Raw genomic sequence first — 18893 nt, 5'->3', positions numbered from 1 at the left:
TGAGGAAGTCGGGACTAAGGCGTGATGCGGAAGGAGTGTGCAGGCACTTGCCCAGGCACAGAGGAGAGGAGGGAACCGCCTCTGAGTGCAGCAGTGTTTCCCGGAAGCTGGAGGAAGTTTGGAATTGCTGAGGAGGTAGCCCAGGACAGCATCGTTCAGAGCCTGTGCCCCTGTGGCTTTCTGGTAGGCGTTTGCCACACGATGGGTCCTGAGGTCAGCTTGGTAGGGGGCACCCACTTTAAAAACCAGCCCAAACCAGCAGCCAGCCTAGGAGGCACTAGAAAACACTGGGGGGCTTTGCACAGCAGAAGGGCTGTTTGGTAAAGTCTTCCCTTCGGTTGTGCATTGGTACGTATGTGTATCTTGCATCGTGATGTAAGATGTTTCTTACTCTGGGTTTGAAATTTGAACACTAACATATTCCTACATATTCCTTGTTAGTCCAGGGACCCCCCCCATAGGCGTGAGAGAGGTGAATCAGACGTGCCGAGTTCAGGTTTCAGCCGTGTGGGGAGTGGGTTGGTGGCTGTGTTCGGCTGGAGGAAGACACAGTAGCGCGGTCGTGTACACAGGAGTGGGGAGACCGTGGAGACTCTGCTCGGTTAGGAGTCGGGGCAGCGGGAGGTGGGTGTGTTCAGAGGAGAAGCCGGAACTTGTCAGGCGGCTTTCCATCGCGGGGGCTGGGGGTGGGGGGCAGCAGGTTTCCGGCCTGCAGGGTTGTCTACCCTGTGCACTGGCAGTCCAGCCAGGGCAGAGCGCGCGGCAGTGCCAGGCGGCTCGAGGGCCCCTCCGTGCCCGGGCTGTGGGCCTGCGCGCGCCTCTGACGTGGTTGGACTTTGTGCGCGTGCGGGGCCTTGCGAGCTGGAGCCCGGGGACTCGAGGCGGCCCAGCGAGAGCCGAAGGAGCAGGTGCAGGAGGGAGATGTCCTTGTGGAACAGAGTGGTTGGTGGTAGAGTCAGCAGGAGAAGGAGCCGCGGGGAAGGGGTGAGTGGGAGGGCAGCGCTGCTGGGGGCGTGAGGCGGGGGGTGTGCCCTCGGACGCGCCAGCTTCGTGGCAGTATTTGCTGTTGTGGGGGGAATCCAGGAGCTGGGCGTGCACGGGGTGGGGGGTGCTGGGCGTGACCGCTCTAGAGCCTGAGTTTGACCCTAATTTCGAGGCATAGGATTCAACCTTTTAGAAATCGAGTCTCTTCTCTGGAAAACGGAGGTGGTCCTGTTACAGCGGGGTTAGGGCGAGCGTTAGTGAGGTGCTGGGAGGACACAGCCCGGGGTAGCGGCGGGGCCACCGTGTTGTGCCAGAGCCCTTGAGACAGGGGAGGCATCAGAGCCCACGCGGATGGGACGAAGGTGCCGCTCTCCGGGCAGGTCGCCGGCGCTTGCGTCAACCTGCTGGTCTCTGTCTTCTGTGCGTCACCTGAGCTGCCAGAGCTCTGTCAGCACTTCCTCATGTGGCAGCAGCCTCGGAGCGGGGGTCCTGGGGTCAGAGAGTGTGTTGAAGTCAACGCCGGCGACAGAGCTGGGTGTGAGAGCTCTGCCGGCCGGAGGCTTTGCTGAGAGCCTTGGGCGTGGCTTTGGAGGACGTGGTGGCGGGCGGCTTCTCGTTCCTCTTCCCTTCCCCACCTGCTCCCGGCAGGCTCGGGGGAGCCCCATGTGTGACTGCGGAGAAGGTGGCAGTGGAGGGGACCGTCAGCACAGACTCACATGCCTTCCAGACAGAGATCGGGAAAGGTGCCAGACAAAGAGTAAGTTCCTTTTGTTTGTCTTAGGAAAGCGTTTAATTGGTTCTGGTGATGTTCTTTTCATTCCGGGGGCCTGGCAAAATACGGCTTCAGGCGAGTGGGCAGCCCCACGGGGCTGGGTGGGCTGGGGCTGCCTCGTCGTCGCGCAGCTGAGAACTGGCTGCTTCCGCTTCAGGGTGGTCCGCGCTGCGCAGGTCCTCCCTCACCCCCCACCCGCCCTTAACATTGTTCTTTGCATCGTAGAGGTTAAACTACAAAGTATTGCCTTGGGCTCCGATTCTCAGGGAGAAGAGTACATTTAGGGAAAAGGGTGTGTTATTTTTTAAGATTTTGTTACTAAGTAATCTCTACACCAGCGCGGTGCTGGAGCTCAGAACTCCCAGAGCGAGAGCCGCGTGCTCCACGGTGGTCCCGCCGGGCGCCCCGACACCCGCGTATTCTTTTTTTTTTTTTTTTTTTTAAGATTTTATTTATTTGTTACAGAGATAGAGAGCACAAGTAGGTAGAGGGAGAAGCAGGCTCTCCCCGGAGCAGGAAGCCCGATGTGGGGCTCAATGCCGTGACCCCGGGATCATGACCCGAGCCGAAGCCGCTTAGCCCACGGAGCCAGGGTGTGTTCTTAAGGGAAACAGTGTTATGTCGCGCACTGAGGAATCTTCAACTTTTAGAACTAACTTGGTTTATGGATTCTCAAGTCTTATTCCCCTTGTTGTTGTTGGTTTAAAGATTTTACTTATTCGTCAGAGAGAGCGAGCGAGCGAGCACACAGGCAGGGGGCGCGGCAGAGGGAGAAGCTTCTGGTTATCTGGTTATCTGGTTATCCAGAAGCCCAATGCGGGGCTCAGTCCCAGGGCCCTGGGATCATGACCTGAGTTGATGGCAGACACTTAACCGACTGAGTCACCCAGGTGTCCCAGAAAATCACCCTTTTAAGAAAAAAAAAAAAACAAACCCTGGAAAACTTCTGTAGTTCTGTGAGTTGCACTAGATAGGATGTTGGCAGGAAAGCATTTGTAATTCCATCAGAATCTGTGGATCTCTCCGGCGAGTGCCGTCTTAACCATGTGGAGGCCGGGAGTCACGAACGTGGGAGTTTTACCACTTGCATAGGTCGTCTTCAGTTTCTGTCAGCCGTGTGTGTTGTACTTTGCGTTGGTTATATCTGTCCCTGAATATTTAATTCTTTTTGATGCCGTTGTAAACGGCGTTGCTTTCTTTCTTTCTTTCTTTTTTTTTTTTTTAGATTTTTTATTTTATTTATTTGACAGACAGAGATCACAAGTAGACAGAGAGGCAGGCAGAGAGAGAGGAAGGGAAGCAGGCTCCCTGCTTCACAGCCCGATGTGGGGCTCGATCCCAGGGCCCTGGGATCATGACCTGAGCTGAAGGCAGAGGCTTTAACCCGCTGAGCCACCCAGGCACCCCACAGCGTTGCTTTCTTAATTTCCTTGTTGGATTGTTCCTTGCTGGCGAGTGGAGGAAATACAGCCAATTCTGTCTGCCGGCCTTCTACCCTGCAGCCTTGCCGCATTGTGTCATTTATTTGCTCTCATGGTGTTTTGTATATTTTTGGGTTTTACATTCCTTTTTCGAGGTGAGTTTTGTAGCTGAACAGTCCTGTTTAAAAGTTCAAGCTTTTCAAGTTCAAAGCAAAAGTTCAAGCTTTTCCTGTGTTTGGTGGAGGGTGGCTTTGGGTTTCCTGTGTCCCTGGCATGATGGCTTCATCGCTTCTGTTAAGCTCTGTCACTGCAAGTCTTGCTGTCCTGGGATGGGACTAGAGAGCACTTGCATGGAGTGAAGGGAGCTCCGTCTGGTACTGAGTTCCTGTGCAACAGAAGGCGGTCTGGTCCCCTGTGTCCTGTAGTGTGTCCTCAGATTGTTCATGTTGTAGGAGTGGAACAGGTAAGTGTTCTGAGAGAACGCAGATAAGTAAGTGATCGTTTTGTTGGAGCTTCGCACCAATCAAGTGGCGCAGTTGCCGCCTTGGTTTCTGTTATTTTTGTATTTCCAGTGCCCACGACCCCGTCGTGACATGGAGAGGTCAGCAGTGCACGGGCCAATAACAGCATATGCATGTGTCTTTTGAGTTTCGCCCTTTAGGGTGTGATGCTGCTTTGGAGTTCTATGAGTTTGCTAAGAGCAGGGGATACTGGTGCTGTTTCCTGACTTACACACTCAGGAAAGTTGTTTTCTGTCCTTGTCAGTCATGATTTCAGTGTGTGTGTGCATTGCCCTGAGGGTGTGTAGGGAGTCAGGGCACTGGGGAGCCTGTGGACTTACTGTGGAACTGCTGTGTGGCTCACTCGGTTAAGCATCTGCCTTTGGCTCGGGTCGTAACCCCAGGGTCCTGGGATCGAGCCCCGCATCGGGCTCCCTGCTCAGTGGGGAGTCTGCTTCTCCCTCTTTCCCCCTCTCTCTGTCTCTCTCCTCGCTCAGTCGGTCTCTCTCAGATAAATAAAACCTTAAAAAAAGAGAAAGAGAGGATTGCTCCTGCCGGGGAAGAGACAGCTGGTTTGGCCCAGCCCCGTCCACTTCCTGCGGTTGTCAGGGCCTGTTCTCACAGTGTGCTCCTGGTCACTTTCTCGAGTTTGATTTCACGCTTTTATCCTCCTGATTTTCGAGAATTTCCCAGTTTCTGGTCTGCAGAGTTTCCCTTTTCTGAGTTTCTTTATGGCTACGCATTTAAAAAACTCATTTCGGCCATCTGCTTGGCTTTGGCAGTTTGAACGTGAGACCGTCCTCCCTGGACCTTGGTGAGTTGGGGTGCGGTGTTGGCTCCTGCTGCCCAGTTGTCCGGGGTGGGGGGGCACGTGTGCCAGACCACCTGTCTGTTCTCCTTCTGCACTGACTCCTTCTGCGCTTTCTTCTGGTAAGGGGCGTGAAGAGAGTTGCCTTGGAGCGTTGGTTTTTCTGTTCCTGGCTTGCCTTGTTCTTCAGAGGAAGGGAAGCACCTGAGCGGAGGACAGAAGCTGAGCGGCGCATTCCTCCTCCTGGCGGTGTCTTGGCCAAGCCCGCCTGTGTCTGCTGTCTGCTCAGCGCCTCCGTCCCTTGAGCGGGCTCGCTCTGCCAGTCCGTCCAAGGAAGCAGTGACAAAGAGCGTCCGTTATAAACAGAAGAAGCCCTCAGTGTCCCCCGCTTGATCCCGGGGAGGCGGTCAAGGCCAGCCTGTAGCCCCGATGTCAGACGGCAGGTGGCTCCTGGCCCCACGGCAGAGGGAGGCCTGGGACGCCTGCTGTGCGGGCACCATCGGGCAGCGATGCCGGCAGCTCGTGGCCAGGCAGAATTCCCTTTGTTCTGTCCGCCATGGAGGTGAACTTTAAAGTAGGCGAGGCCAGGTCTGAGGGCTCACTGTCCCACTTGAGTTCTCGAAGGCCGCATTTTAAGAAAATTTTTTTTTTGGTCAAGGCTTTGCGTACTTGAGAGGGAGAGAGCGAGTGAGCACGTGGCGGGCAGAGGGAGGGGCAGACTTCCTGCTGAGCGCAGAGTCCGGTATGGGGACCTGATCCCGGGACCCCAAGATCATGACCTGAGTTGAAGTCAGCTGCTTAACCGACTGAGCCACCCAAGCACGACCACTCTAAGAAGGTCTTTCCGCCTGTGAGGAGAACTCCATGTGCCTTCCTGCTCCCGCGTCCGGCTTCATGGGACCGGCTGTGGAGCCGGCCGGCCTGGGTGGGAGAGCTGGCCCCCCGGCTTCTCGTGGGGCTCCTCGCGGGGGCTCAGACCTCTCATCTCTAGCGTGGGGATAAGAAGGACCCTTACCTTAGGGAGCTGTTGTGAACACTAAGTTAACACTAGGTCAGACCGCATGGAATTGCCAGTATTAGGCTCTTTAAAAAATTGAGATCATTGTACGTTCACACGCTGTAAGAAATAATGTAGAGGGTTCCCTTGTCACTTTGCTCCGTTTCTTCACTGGTAACATTTTCTTTTCTTTTTTAAAAAGATTTTATTTATTTATTTGAGAGAGAATGAGAGAGAGAGAGCGCATGAGAGGGGAGAGGGTCACGGGGAGAAGCAGACTCCCCACCAAGCAGGGAGCTCCATGCAGGACTCGATCCCAGGACTCCAGGATCATGACCTGAGCTGAAGGTAGTGGCTTAACCAACTGAGCCACCCAGGTGCCCTTCACTGGTAACATTTTCAAAACTAGAATACAGCATCACAGCCAGGATCTTGACAGGGACACGGCCCACAGGTCTGAGATGCCCCAGTTTCCTTGTGTGTGGGGCACATGGGCACAAGGGTCCCTCCTGCTCCCCCTGGGTAACCACACCTGCCACCTCCTGGCTCGTCTCCTCACCCTTGGTCCCAACCCTGCCAACCGCTGGTTGTCCCCGGGGAATGTCCTCTACCTGGAGCCGTATGGACGTGACCTTCGGGCCGTGTTTCTCTGCTCCGCCATCACCCAGCAGTCTACCCAGGCTGTTGTTGCCTCCGTGGCTCTGCCCTTCTCGCTTCACACCGTTCTGTGGTGTCTGCGGGCCACATGCTGGCCCTTCACCCGTGGAAGGACACCTGTGCAGAGTCCACAGTTTGGCAGTTAGGAACGAATGAAGCTGCTGTCAGCAGTTGGTGGAGACACTGGTGGGCTGTGTCTGACCCACAGGGATGATGGTCCCAGACAGCTTGGTCTGGTCCCTGGAAGGCGCCGCCTGTCTGTACCCAGACATGGTCTCTTGCCATGTCTGTGGATGTGTTTGAGCCGACTTGGGAAGTGCTTACCAGGAAAGCCGCAGTGCTGCCCCGGCCTCCTCTGCTCACAGCCCTTCACGGGTCGGGGGCACGCGGAGCATTGCCGCTGACCTCTGCAGAGCAGGTAGGGAGGAGACACAGGCCCCCCGCTCCCCCGCCCCAGTCCTGTAGCTCTCGGGGGCGGGGGGCACCCAGCACCCAGGACTCTGCCCTGGTCTGAGTGTGGACTCTCTCCCGTTCAGCCTGATTTCTCCTGAGAGCGGCAGGCCTGCGCTGGCTGGCTGACAGCGTTTCATCCTGCGGGCGGAGGCCTGTGCTGACGCGGGTCCCTGGGCACTTAGGGTGTTGGAAGGCAGTAAAGGGAGGGGAGGAACGGAGGCTTGGACGGTCTGCAGTGTTTTCAGTCCAGAGTGGAGATGGAAGTTTGACGGAAGGCAATATCATGATTGCTTTTGTATTGGTTGGATTTTATCAACATAGTTAAAAAAAAAAAAAATTGATCATTTTAACACTGATCAGAAACTATGGTTAGCAACTATAGGTCTTTGATTAATAAAAATTGAGGGGAATTAAATACAGTTGTAGAAGTAACATCTTCCAAATCTTGGGGTTACCTTGGAGGAGAGAAAGAGGACTCTTCTGTGGTGAAAACATTATGTAATTTTGGACTGTTTTTCCCCAAAACAGTAATGAAGTCTGTCCAGGCTCTTTACAGGTTAGGCCTCTGTGCCGGGGCCGGTGTGACACCGTCCCTGGGCCTTCGCAGAGGGCCTGCCTGCCTCCGGCGCTGGAGCAGGGAGCGCCGGGCCGGCCGCTGCCATGCGGGAGCCCGAGGGGCGGAGTCATGGGGACATGGCGGTGTTTCGTGGCGGGGGGGGGGGGGGGGTTTGTTGCGGGGGGGGGGAGTGTTAAATGCTGTTTATTAATTTACATTTAAATTCCAGTGAACCCCCTGTGCCCCGCTGGTGTCCGGCGCGGATCCAGCGAGAGCTGCGATGACGCAGTGCGCCAGTGGTTCTCCCCAGCCAGTGCGCACCCTCACCCCCCACACCCTGCGTGTCGCCCGTCGTCCCCCCCCTTCCCTCTGGTCACCAGCAGCGCGTTCTTTTATCGCTTAGACTCTGATCCTTGCTTTGTCTCCCTCTGCTTTCTTCCCCGCTGAATGTGTGTGCTGTTTCCGCACTTCCACATCTCCCCGTGAAGTTGGTGGTGGTGGTCGTTCTCCGACACGTCCCGCTAGCGTAAGACCCTCTGGTTCCATCCACGTCGTTGCAAATGGCAGGACCTCACTTTTACTGTTTTTGTGGAAGGTTTCATTTATTCAAGAGAGTGAGACAGCAGCAGGTTGCATGAGCAGAGGAAGGGTCAGAGGGAGAAGCAGGTGTGGGGCTGCTCAGGTGCGGGGCTCGACCCCGGGACCATGACCTGTGCCGACGGCTTAACTGACTGAGCCGCCCAGGTGCTCTGTAAGATTTCATTCTTTTTTGGTAGCTTTCTAAAAAGCATTTTCTCTACGCCTAAGTAGTGCCCAGCTCCTTACAAGAATTAGTGAGATATGAAAGCGTAGAAAAAATTTAAGATCTTGCACCGTTACACTATTCAGAGATAACCACAATTAATGGCAAAAGTATTTCCTAATTTTTCTTAAAAAACCGTGTCATTTTTCTTACACAGATTGTACGAATCAGACTTCCTCAGCACTTGCGCTTATTGTCTTGTCCGTATTGCCAGTCTCATCGGTGGGAACCTCTGGCCGTTGCTCTGCCTGGATTCTTGGGGCGTCCATGTGTCGGGCTGGCCTGGCCCTCAGACGCGGGTGGGCAGGTGCCCCGTCTGCTGAATGCTTCCTATGCTCTCCGCCCCCTCGGCTGTGTTGGACACCGGCTTATCCTGTCCCCACCGACCTCTGTTTCTGGGCTGGGAACATGCTCCTTGAACCACTGTAGCTGTGGTCCTGCCGTAGAAGATGTGTCCGGCACGTCTGTCCAGAAACGGAGCTTCACTCCTGCCTCGGTGGGAGTTGCGATGGGAACGTGGGTGCCACGTGAAGCCTTTTTCATCTCTTAGAACATTTCTTCACTGTGTACGCCCCAGAAAGGAGGTTACTCTGCCAAAAGGCGTAAATATTTTGGAGACTCTTAATTCGTGATTCCTTCCAGAAATAATGGGGTTAACTACTAAAATATTTTCCCTTAGAATGAAAAGACCTTTACCCCAGGATTTGGGAAACCTGGGCTCTCCTTCCAGTTTGCCTTCAATTTCCTGCATGACCATAGACAACTCAGTCTGCTTTGGCTTCTGCCTTTGTCAGATGGCAGTTGGATTTACAGCACTGGCGCTCTGCCCGGGGGATCGTGCCCTTCAGGGGACTCTGACGGTGTCTGGAGCCCTTCTGCTTGTCCCAGCCTGGGGAGAGGGTGCTGCCGGCACCTGGAAGGCCCAGTGTCCTCCTCCAGTGCCCAGGACACAGAGGATGAGCCACCCCTGTGTCAGTGCTGCTGAGTTTGAGAAACCTTGGATTAAGAAAACCTCAAGTTTTCCTCAGAGTTGTAGTGGTAGAAATTACTATTTGCTGGATTCTTAGCGTAGACATTCATCACGCATTCTGTATTGTTCTTTTACCATCTTCATAAGAAAATAGAAAAGCAGGAATGCCTGGGTGGCTCAGCTGGTTAAACGTCTGCCTTCGGATCGGGTCATGATCTCAGGGTCCTGGGATCGAGCCCCACATCGGGCTCTCTGCGCAGTGGGGAGCCTGCTTCTCCCTCTGTGCCTCACCCTGCTTGTGCGTTATGCTCTTTCTCTGACAGATAAAGAAATAAAATCTTAAAAAAAAAAAAAGGAAATTGAAAAGCTTAAACACATACTTGTTGCTTTTCAGTAAAACCAAATACTGCATATTGGAAGCTGCTTTTCCGTGTCGTGTTTAATAGCCCTTGAGTCCTAGCTCTGGAGAACCCTGTATAGGAGTATAGGGACAGGAGAACCTTGCTCCGTCTTTGCCGCCACCCACCTACCTGTAAGCGTAGTCAGGAGACCACATTAGCTGGTCGGCAGTCTGAGCGCAGACCTGGGGAGTCCTGCCTTCTGTGGACAGCGTGTCTGACGGCCTCGTCCTTGCCTTCTGCCCATGGAGGTGACTGCCTTACTTACTCCATCCTTGTGACGTGTTTGCAGATGGCAGAGAGTCTGATATTTTGATGGGGTCGAGGGAAAAGGGTTGTGAAGAAATGGTGTCTTTTTCTTGTTGTTCCTGCTTGTTTTATTCTTGAAGATCTCTGAGCTCTCCTAGGAGGTCAGACAGTGTTAGTCTGTTTTCTTCACGACACTGCACTGTAGTCTTCCCTTTGCTTACTGGCGAGGCCCCGGTGCTCACTTGATTTATTTGCTAATAAATCCTCCTCCTCCAGTGGAGGCCGAGCATGGGTTGGGGGTCGGAGGGGGGCGGTGTGTGCTGTGAGGGGCCAGGAGAGGAAAGTCACCGGGGACAGTTTACATTCCCTTCGCAGCATGACGGGGCATCCATAGAGGAGGCCACGTGAGAAGGAAAGTCTGTAAATGACCCCTCAAGGCCCCAGTCCTGAAGCCTCATCTCCAGGGAGACCAATAGGCCCCCCAAGTGTTCTTTCCTTGACGGCCTTTTGGGCGCCGCTTTCCAGGGAAGATCCTGAGAACAGAAATTCCCATTAGGATAATGCCCTAAAGCAAATCACCAGGTGTGAGCTCCCTTTATAACCCAAATCAGCTAAACACAGATCTTAAAAACTTCTTTGTGGTGTAGAGTTAAGTGAAGTGAAGGAAGAGACGGTTGATCCAGACGGAGAGACTGAGGCTGGGCAGAGCGGCGAGGGAGCGGTGTGTGAGCTGCCTGTGCTCTCTCTTTCAGAACGCACACAGCACTGCTCTGGGACGCCCGTGCCGGACACCGTAGCCGCCTCGCCAGCCTCGGCTTTCAGCTATGGAATCGGTAAGTACCGCGCGGCACTGCGGCCGTCCGTCACTCGGTTATTCTCACTGCTTTGTGGAGAGGGGCCAGAAGATAACGCTAGATCTCCACGTTGGCTCTCATGGGCTTGATGGTGCTGGCCCAGCCCTGTGGATGCTGTTCTGGGCACCCCTGGATGCGGCGCACGTGTCAGATCCGTGGTGGTGAGCCGTGGGCTGGGAGGGAGCTCCCCAGGGTCCCAGGCTGCAAAGGAAGTCTGTTTCTGTCCAACCTCTTGATCTGATCGGCTCTGTCACCGAGGGGTCTGGAGACCACTGCAGCCCAGTACTGACCACTTTGTCTTGTGCTGGTGCACATGGAGAAGAGCTGCTCTCCTCCTCCAGGGGAAGCAGTGGCAGCCTGGCTGTGCCCTGGTCTGCTGTCCTGTGTGCCTGGGCAGGTACGTGTGGGAGTCCTAGGAGTTGGAGGCCAGCTCATGTGGCCGGTGGGTAAGGAATGGGATCTTTTGCTAGGTTGCCCTGACTGTGTGCTTCCTCCTGAGAATTACTGGCAAAGTTTTTGAGAGGAGGGGCAGCTGCTTCCTTAAGGACCCTGGTCTCAGATCTCAGCACGGGCATCTGTTGCTCCACAACAGAGTCCCCTCCTTGGGAGATGTGTTGCACTGGCTGCTGTTCATTTCCTCTGGTAAGTCCATTGATGACGATAGAAAAACTCCTCTGATTTGTTGCAGTGTTTCATACTTGGCCAGGCATGAGTGGTTTCAAAGCAGATTGTCCAAAGATGTATTATCCACTCTATTTTGTTGTTCCTAGCAGACTGGAAAGAAACCTTTCCTGCCGCTTCCTTGGTTGAGTATCCTTAACCTAACCTTTATCTCCACCATCACAGAATCAGGCCACTGGGAACGTTCTTGGCGGTGTCTGTGACTTGACCTGAAGCATTTCCTTGGGAATGCGATAAGGTTTGACAGAGCAGGAATCTTAGATGTCTCTGACAGTCGGCCTCGCGTTGTCTTCTCTTAATCTGCAGGGTGGTTAGCGGTTAGAAAGAAGCCAGTGTGGCCGGGGCGGGTGTTGGTGGTCAGGTGGGGTAGTGGTGGACTTTGTAGCACCTAGGTGTGCTGTCCAGGGTGGTTTTCCAGGGTGTTTGGGTGCATTCGACCTGGTTGTCATAGGCAGTGGGGCAGCCGTGGGGAGACTAGGCCCAGGAGAGAAGGACGTGGTGGGGTCAGAGGGAGAACCAAACCCATTTCCACCAGGAGGCTGAGCTCTGCGTTTTTGTGGAAAGTGTAATATCGGTCTTCACTTACAATGAGGAAAACATGCTGTCTAGGTTAGTTAAGTATTTGGTGATTCAGAATAATGTATTTTCTGATTAAAAGCAAACAAGTTACTAGTGACTCTTTGCAGGCAAATTCTTGGGTTGGCCCAGTCGGTCCGGTGGATTGAGAGCAACAGGTGCGTCATCTTTAGAAGCGTTTCTAACGTAGGAAGCACTGTCCCAAGGTGTCTCGTGCCACTTACCAGTTTTGTGAACTGTAAATACTCAGGCGGTACTGATTGTAATAGTCTTCTAAAAAATCGACAGTGTTTAGATTGAATAAAGATCGGGGTTCTCATGAATGTGAGGTCTCCTCTGGGGCCAGTGGCTCAAGTGTGTTAGTGGAGCAGGGGCATTACCACGGGCGGCTAGCTTGCTGAGGTCTGCCCTCCAGGCCTGCTCCTGGAGCCAAAAGGCAGATTTTTACTTTTATTTATTTATTTTAAGGATTTTGTTTGTTTATTTGAGAGAGAGAGAGAGTGAGAGCATGAGTGGGGGGTGCTGAGGCAGAGGGAGAAGCAGGCTCCCCGCCAAGCAAGGAGCCCGATGCGGGGCTTGATCCCAGGACTCTGGTATCATGACCTGGGCTGAAGGCAGATGCTCAGCCGACTGAGCCACCCGGGCGTCCCTGAATTATGTTTCTAAAAACAAGACAGCTTCTGAAAGTAGCATGTTGTAATGATAGAGGTGGTGTTTATATGAGCAGAGGTGTAGGTTTTAATGGTTTATACTTTTAGTTGAACACCTCTATTTAAAGCAGGTGATTGCCTTTTGACTTGATAAAAACATTGAACTGGCAGAGCGTAGTCTTGGGGTCCCTGGATGTGAAGCTGAGCGGGGTACCCTGTGCAGGTGGTGCTTGCTGTAGAGAGGGCTGCATGGCTGGCCCTTGGCCCGCACCCCCAAGAGCACAGGGGCTGGAAGTCTTGCCAACAGCAGAAGCCACTGTTGATGTGCTGGCACACCTTGCGGCTCAGGTTGTGGGGTGCCCCCCGACCCCTGAGAGTTTTGCCATCTGGTATTGAAGCAGAGAGACAGGCTCTCTGAGCTCGTCTGGTAGTAGCTGTGGTTCTCCCTGACCCAGCCCCCAGCCCCGTGCTCACTGCCCGTGGGGAGCGGGTTATGGTCACAGCACACGTGGCTGCCAGCTGGGTTCCACCTGCTGCTGCTGCTGCCACGACCTGTGGGCAGTGCTGGTGTGGGTGTGTGGCCCTAAGGAGCTTGTAGGTCCTGGTGCTCATGCGTTCGCCTTTCTAACAAAGAGGCCTTGTTAGGGTTTAAAAATAGATAACAAAGCACACTTGGCTTCCTTACCCAAGAAATACACTTAGCTAATTGTGCCAGTATCATTTACTGAATTTAAAAAAATATTCTTACAGTCTGCATGTAGGCAAACAGCTTTTTGAATCCCCCCCCCACTTTTTAAAAAGATTTTTACTTATTTATTTGACAGACCGAGATCACAAGTAGGCAGAGAGGCAGCCCAGAGAGAGGGGGAAGCTGGCTCCTCATTGAGCAGTCTGATGCACGGCTCGATCCCAGGACCCTGGAATCATGATCTGAGCTGAAGGCAGAGGCTTAACCCACTGAGCCACCCAGGCCCCCCCACTTACTGAATTTTTGAGGATAAGTTTTTATTGTATATTTAGAGTTCTAGGGAATATCCTTTGGCTAGCCTCCCTTAAACTACGTTAAAAAGTATAGAATATTAGATCTCATTAAAATGAGATTTCATTAAGTGCATGTCTTTTGATTAATGACAAAATAGATAGTGTGCTCAGACAGCTTTCCCCAGAAGCTCTTGGTCTCCCCCACCACAGTGCTTGCTGATGGGTAGAACTTTGGTCCTCTTATCCCAGGGTACTTGGAATGCTGGGACAGTCATATGCCCCGGGGCAGGGGGAGGGTTTGGAAAGTAGGCAGGTCAGAGCAGAAGGGGAAGGCCTGAGCCCACACCCCAGCTGGGACTTCTGGCTGTTGGGTCCATTTCCCCCTGAGTGTTTCAAGCTGGAATGGGCCTCTGAGCTCTGTGACCCCAAGCCCACTGGGAAGGCAGGCATGTAGAGATACCTGCTTGGGCCCTGGGAAGTCTTTGTGGGTGGTTCGTGATACCTTACTTATTGGCTGTCAATTACTATTATTTTCCTTCTTTTTTACTTGTGGGGAGTCTCATGGAGCCAATGTTTGTTTTTTTAATACCATCAAGTTTTAAAGCTGGCTAAAGGGATCTCCTCTTCGCTTAGTTTTTGAGGGTGGAGAGATGTGCCAGGGTCAGCCATAGAGTAGGTGCTCTAAGCTCTGTTAAAAGTGAGCTGAACCTTTTTCTGAACATTTGCCTTCCCTTCCTGCTTTACCTTGCGGAACGGAAGGGCTCCTGTGACGCAGGGGTGAGGGCTCCGTGCAGCTAGGAGTGGTCCGCTACAGGAAGTTCCGTGTGCACCTCGCTTGGGTCTTGGTGAGAGGAGGGAGGCGGGAGGGGGCGTGTTGGGGGATATGCCGGCTTGCTGGGCCTGAGGAGAGCTTAGTCTGTTCTCCACTCTGGAATAGGCGACTTGATGGTCACTGCCCTCGGTCTCCCCTCTGGGGAGAAGGAATTTGGGATATCCTTTGTGTCAAATAAAGGGTAGTGGCGGGATGTGAAGTGTGCAGTATTCTGAGTTCGAGATTGTAGTGTTTGGTTCAGCTGAGTCAGTCTGTGCTCTCTCTTTGTTGCCACCGGGGTCCCCCTGCAGCATGAAGGATCCAGAGATGGAACAAAGTGCTGGCCAGGCTAGCAGGTTTGAAAAGAAGGCAGAGCAGAACCCTGGTCCTGCTGCTGGGCCCGCGATCGGACCAGCAAGTGCCTGCGGCGGGGGAGGGTAGGGTCAGGGCTGCATGGGCCTGGATGTGTGCAGAGCTGCGGCTGCCATGCAGCGTGGAGTCCCCCGTCCGCGGCGTCTCGCGCTCAGGAGACCGAGTGTGGAGAGCGGGACGTGTTGACTCTGGCGGTGGGTCCTGCCCGGACTTTGCTCTCGTGTGACCCAGTGTGTCGGGCTCTGCTTGCAAACACGGGTGACTGTGCGCACAGCGTGTGTTTGCTTTCCTGATGCCGGCCTCTCCGTGTTCTCCTTCGTAGCTCTGTGCCCCCTCCCCTAAGCTCTGAAGTCCCCGCCTTGGGCCTGGGTCCAAGCGCCTGTGGGCTCAGAGGGCATTCTGCTTGGGAAGAAACAGGAAAAGGGATAAAGAAGGAAAGGAATTGAGCAAAGCGTTCTTGGGAAGTGAAACGACACTTTCCTTTTACAGCTTTTGACTTTGTTGACCTTTTGTGAATGGATGATTTGTTTTTTGGAAAAAAATAAACCCGGGGGTTCTTGTCCACCTCTGAGGGTGTTTGTGTGCGAGGGCGAGAGCAGCAGTGGTTTGGGCCCTGAGTATTTTTGGTCGCGAAGGGCAGAACCAGAGCAGCGAGTGGAGACCGCGCTCTCCCGCGGCTCTGGGCCTCCGTGGGGTGCGTGCTTGGTGGCAGCAGGACGAGTGGGGCCGGCCCCCTGCACCTGCCCCGCGGGCCTGGCTTGGGTTGCTCCCGCCGCTGCTTTCCCTGCGTTCTCCTCTCTGTCCACACTCTTCGTCTCCTGCGTACGGCCAGCCTCTCTGCCGCTTCCTCCTGTCCACTTGTTGCCAGTGGGAACCGGAGATCTGAACATGTCCTCCTCAGGGCTGACGGGATGCTGCCTAGAGATCCGTGAGCCCACCAGAGTCTGGTTCCCTGGCGCACTAGCTCATGTCCACCTCAGCCCCGCAGCAGGACAGCAGAAGATGCTTAGGGTTCGATGGAAGTTGAGAATTGAGCTGCCATTTCGTTGTGACCAGATTTGATTAGAGAAACCTTCCAAAGCTCTAGGGTGTTTTGGCCTGCTAATACCATATTTTAAACCTCAGTGTTATAATTAAAACTTCCATTAACATAAAAACCAATTTTTGTTCTTTTGAGAAGTTTTACTGTCTAGCTCGCCTCCCCCCACACTGTCCGTCCCCATGTTTTTTTGGCCTTTGTGTGTCGTGGGTCTCGTGACTTACAGGGGATCCGTGGGAATGCTGGCCGCAGCTCATGGAGAGGGAGTGGAGACAGGGTAGCCCCATATAGGGTTTGCAGGTGCGTCTCTCTCTGGGCGTGTTTGTGCCTGGGGACTGCAGTGTGGCGGCTGACCAGCCGGATTGCAGAGCCGGTCTCTGGGCTGGAGTCCTGCAGAAACAGTTGGGTGAGGGGGCGGGGCAGACAAAGGTTTGCACTTGAGCCTGGGGTGGTGTGGCCTGAGACTCTTTTCGGTGGTTTTTATACGAAAAACTATGGTTAGGTGTACAGGCTCACAGAACCTCCTTGAACGGAAACCTCACCAAAAAAATCCCAAGAAACAGACAGCCATGTTTGGGGCTCTCCGGCATTCTTCACTTGGGGTCTTTTCTTGGAATGGCCTTACTGGAGGCTGGGGTGGGGCTTCTGTGTCCCCTACCCTGACGACAGACCACGCTGCAGAGTGCCTGCTGACGCGCGCCTTCCAGTAACTCTTGAGGCCTGTGAGTGGCACATACCTTCACAGGATGTTCTATATAGCCCCACAAAACCCAAGAAAACAGGTCTAAGATTCTAGGTCTCAAAGATGTGAAGTAGTAGAGTTTACAAGGTTCCCTAGCTGATGGGTGGCAGAGGGAGTGTTGGAGTCCCGGGGTCCTTACAGAAACACAAGAGGTAGTCGCGTTAGCCTTGACTTCAGGGAGGACGGAAGGAGGCTGGTGGGAGGCCAGGTGACCGGAGTGGGCTGTGCGGGGCCTCGCTGCGATTCGTCCTACGATTTTGCCCCATGCACGTCGGCTCATCTCTAAGGTCTGAGTGTGTGTGATAGAGGGTGCGGTCTTATACCGCAGCACCTGTCGGCCCCCCCGCCCCCCAAGGCTTTGCTCCTGGGCAGACGTGACGTGCTTAAAATGGGCCGGGTCTAGAGTGAGGCCCTGGGAAAGGATCAGCGAAACCTGGGTCCAGGGTGAGGCCCATTTTTATTTTTTATTTTTATTTATTTATTTTTAAAAAGGATTTTATTTGTTTATTTGACAGAGAGAGATCACAAGCAGGCAGAGAGGCGGGCAGAGAGAGCAGGGGGAAGCAGGCTCCCTACAGAGCAGAGAGCCCGATGTGGGGCTCGATCCCAGGACTCTGGGATCATGACCTGAGCCGAAGGCAGAGGCTTAACCCACGGAGCCACCCAGGCGTCCTGTCCTGATTGTTTGATGCAGGCATGTGCTGCATCTGGCCAACTCTGTGTCTGCTCTCCTGCCCTGAGGTCCCTTGTCCTCTCTGTCCCCTGAGGTCCTGAGCACCAGGGCAGTGTCTGTCTTTCTCACCACAGCTGTCCTTCTTCCATGGCTCATGTTGGTGTCTTCACCCCTCACACCCTTCTGTTTCTCCTCCAGGACTGCTTGGAAGTTCTTTGGGTGGTTTGGGTGGTTTGTAACTGGGTTCCTTCTCTCCATCTTGGGGAGTGCTGGGGAGGTGGTCCCTGTCTTTCTGTGAGGCTGGGGACAGTTCCGTGTGCTGGTCAGAGTGTGGCTGTAAAATGTGTCCGCCTGGAGGCCATCCTGCATGCGTTCTCGTCCAGAGTAACTGGGTCTTGAAGGGCCTCCGACTCAAAGCACGAACCCCTTGCTGTGTGCGTATAATTAAGAAATGGAAAAAACAAAGTGCACACCTGGGTTTAGGACCGCTGTGATTTCCTGGCTGAAGGTTTGCTGGAGACGAGCTGAGACTCACTGTAATGCGTCCAGGGCAGAGGGGAGAGCTGGAGGAACCTGAGAGGGCTCCAAGCCCCACGCGCCCGGGGGTCTGGGCGGGTTCTGAGGACACTTTGGAATTCCTGTAGCACATTTCCTGACCAGGAACCGGAAGTACGCACCTTGCGCCAACCATCGTCACGCGCGCTGGGCTAGTCCCTGCCGAGGTAGGCCCTGTAGCTGTTGTGCAGACACACACTATAGACGACTTCGTTTTCTCTCCTCTTTATGACCTAACTAGGGCATCTATTACAAGCTAGTGAACATTATTTGAGGACATGGATTCTGGGGGAAAAGCTGTTCTGGGATTCATTTAGCAATAACCTTGGGAGCTGGTGCCTGGCTGGCTCAGTTGGTAGAGCGTGCAACTCACGCAACGCATGATCTTGGGGTTGTGAGTTGGAGCCCATGTCAGGTGTACAGAATACTTAAAATTTTTTTAAAAAATAATTTATTATAGTGAATAGTGTGATTTAAAAAAAAATGTATTTTCAGCGAGAGAGTGTGCGGGTGCGCGGCTAGCTGGGGGCGGTGCGGAGGGTGGGGGGTCCGGTAAGGGGCCCAGCTTGTGTGCTCGGTCTTCGGGGACCTGAGCCGAAATCCGTCGTCAGACGCTCCAGTGACGGCACCACCCCGCGCCCCTTAAAATCTTGAAAGAGAGAGGGAGTTCCGTGAGGAAACACGGAAGGAGGGCGGTTTAAGTCTTCCCTCCCGCTTTGGTGGGTGTCACCAGGCTGTCGGGTGGGTGGCGTGCAGGGGAGCCTGTGGTGCTGGCCTTGGGCCTGCTCTTGACCATGACCGGGTGGCTTGTGGAGAGAAGGGAGCATTCGATGCTCTTGGGAAGTCTGACTGCCGGTGTGTTTCAGACTCCCGCCGTGCTTCTGGCGGCGCCGCTGGCTGAGGAGCTCAGTGCCCACCGGAGCTCAGCAGGGTATTTACACGCACCAACAGGCTGAACACAGGGTCTCCGCCGAGACCCCCGTGGCGCCGTGGGCGCTCGGAGCTACCCTCTGGGGTCGGGGGAGGGGAGCACAGCCTCTGCGTCCGCAGGAACAGCCTGCCTGCCATGGGGTGCGGACCCGGTGATGCTCAGCACATTTCCCGCCTGGGGTTCAGGACAGCGGCAGCGGCTGTGTCCTCTCTGGGGGGCAGAGCCGGCCCCACCTCAGGACTGAGCGTGGCTTCCCGTTTGCCTCAGACCCTTTAAACGAATGCTTTGTGCCTGAGGGTTACTAGCGGCCGGAGCAGCTATGGCTCTTCTGGTGGCGGGGGACGGGGTGGTGTCCCGGGCCCGTACGTCGGTCTCAGGGCAGGCAGCGTTCTCCTGCCTTGGGCTCCGTGCTTGCAGCCCCCTTCTGCGGGCCGCAGGTGTCTCAGGTGTGGGGGTTCGCA

At 54.4% G+C, this 18893-nt stretch overlaps 1 protein-coding gene across 9 annotated transcripts in view; it reads left to right on the top strand.

Annotated features, from left to right (window-relative positions):
• The window catches only part of LOC111152974 (ankyrin repeat domain 11), a 185208-nt gene that overhangs the window by 64918 nt on the left and 101397 nt on the right, over positions 1 to 18893 (top strand). For 7 of the 9 annotated variants that reach the window (XM_022511753.1, XM_022511752.1, XM_022511744.1 and 4 more), the window contains one exon: positions 10320 to 10400. The exons of 1 other annotated variant lie outside the window; for it this stretch is intronic. The gene's annotated coding sequence lies outside the window, so the exon portion shown is untranslated. Of the gene's footprint in view, positions 1 to 9547; positions 9570 to 10319; positions 10401 to 18893 lie in introns of those variants that run through there. One more of the 9 variants, XM_022511748.1, reaches the window with a different exon arrangement.

Source organism: Enhydra lutris, unplaced genomic scaffold, assembly GCF_002288905.1.
Source record: "Enhydra lutris kenyoni isolate GAN:26980312 unplaced genomic scaffold, ASM228890v2 scaffoldscaffold30, whole genome shotgun sequence".
NCBI classification, from domain to species: Eukaryota; Metazoa; Chordata; class Mammalia; order Carnivora; family Mustelidae; genus Enhydra; species Enhydra lutris.
The sequence above is the reverse complement of the archived record's forward strand: the minus strand, read 5'-3'. Positions and strand labels throughout refer to the sequence as shown.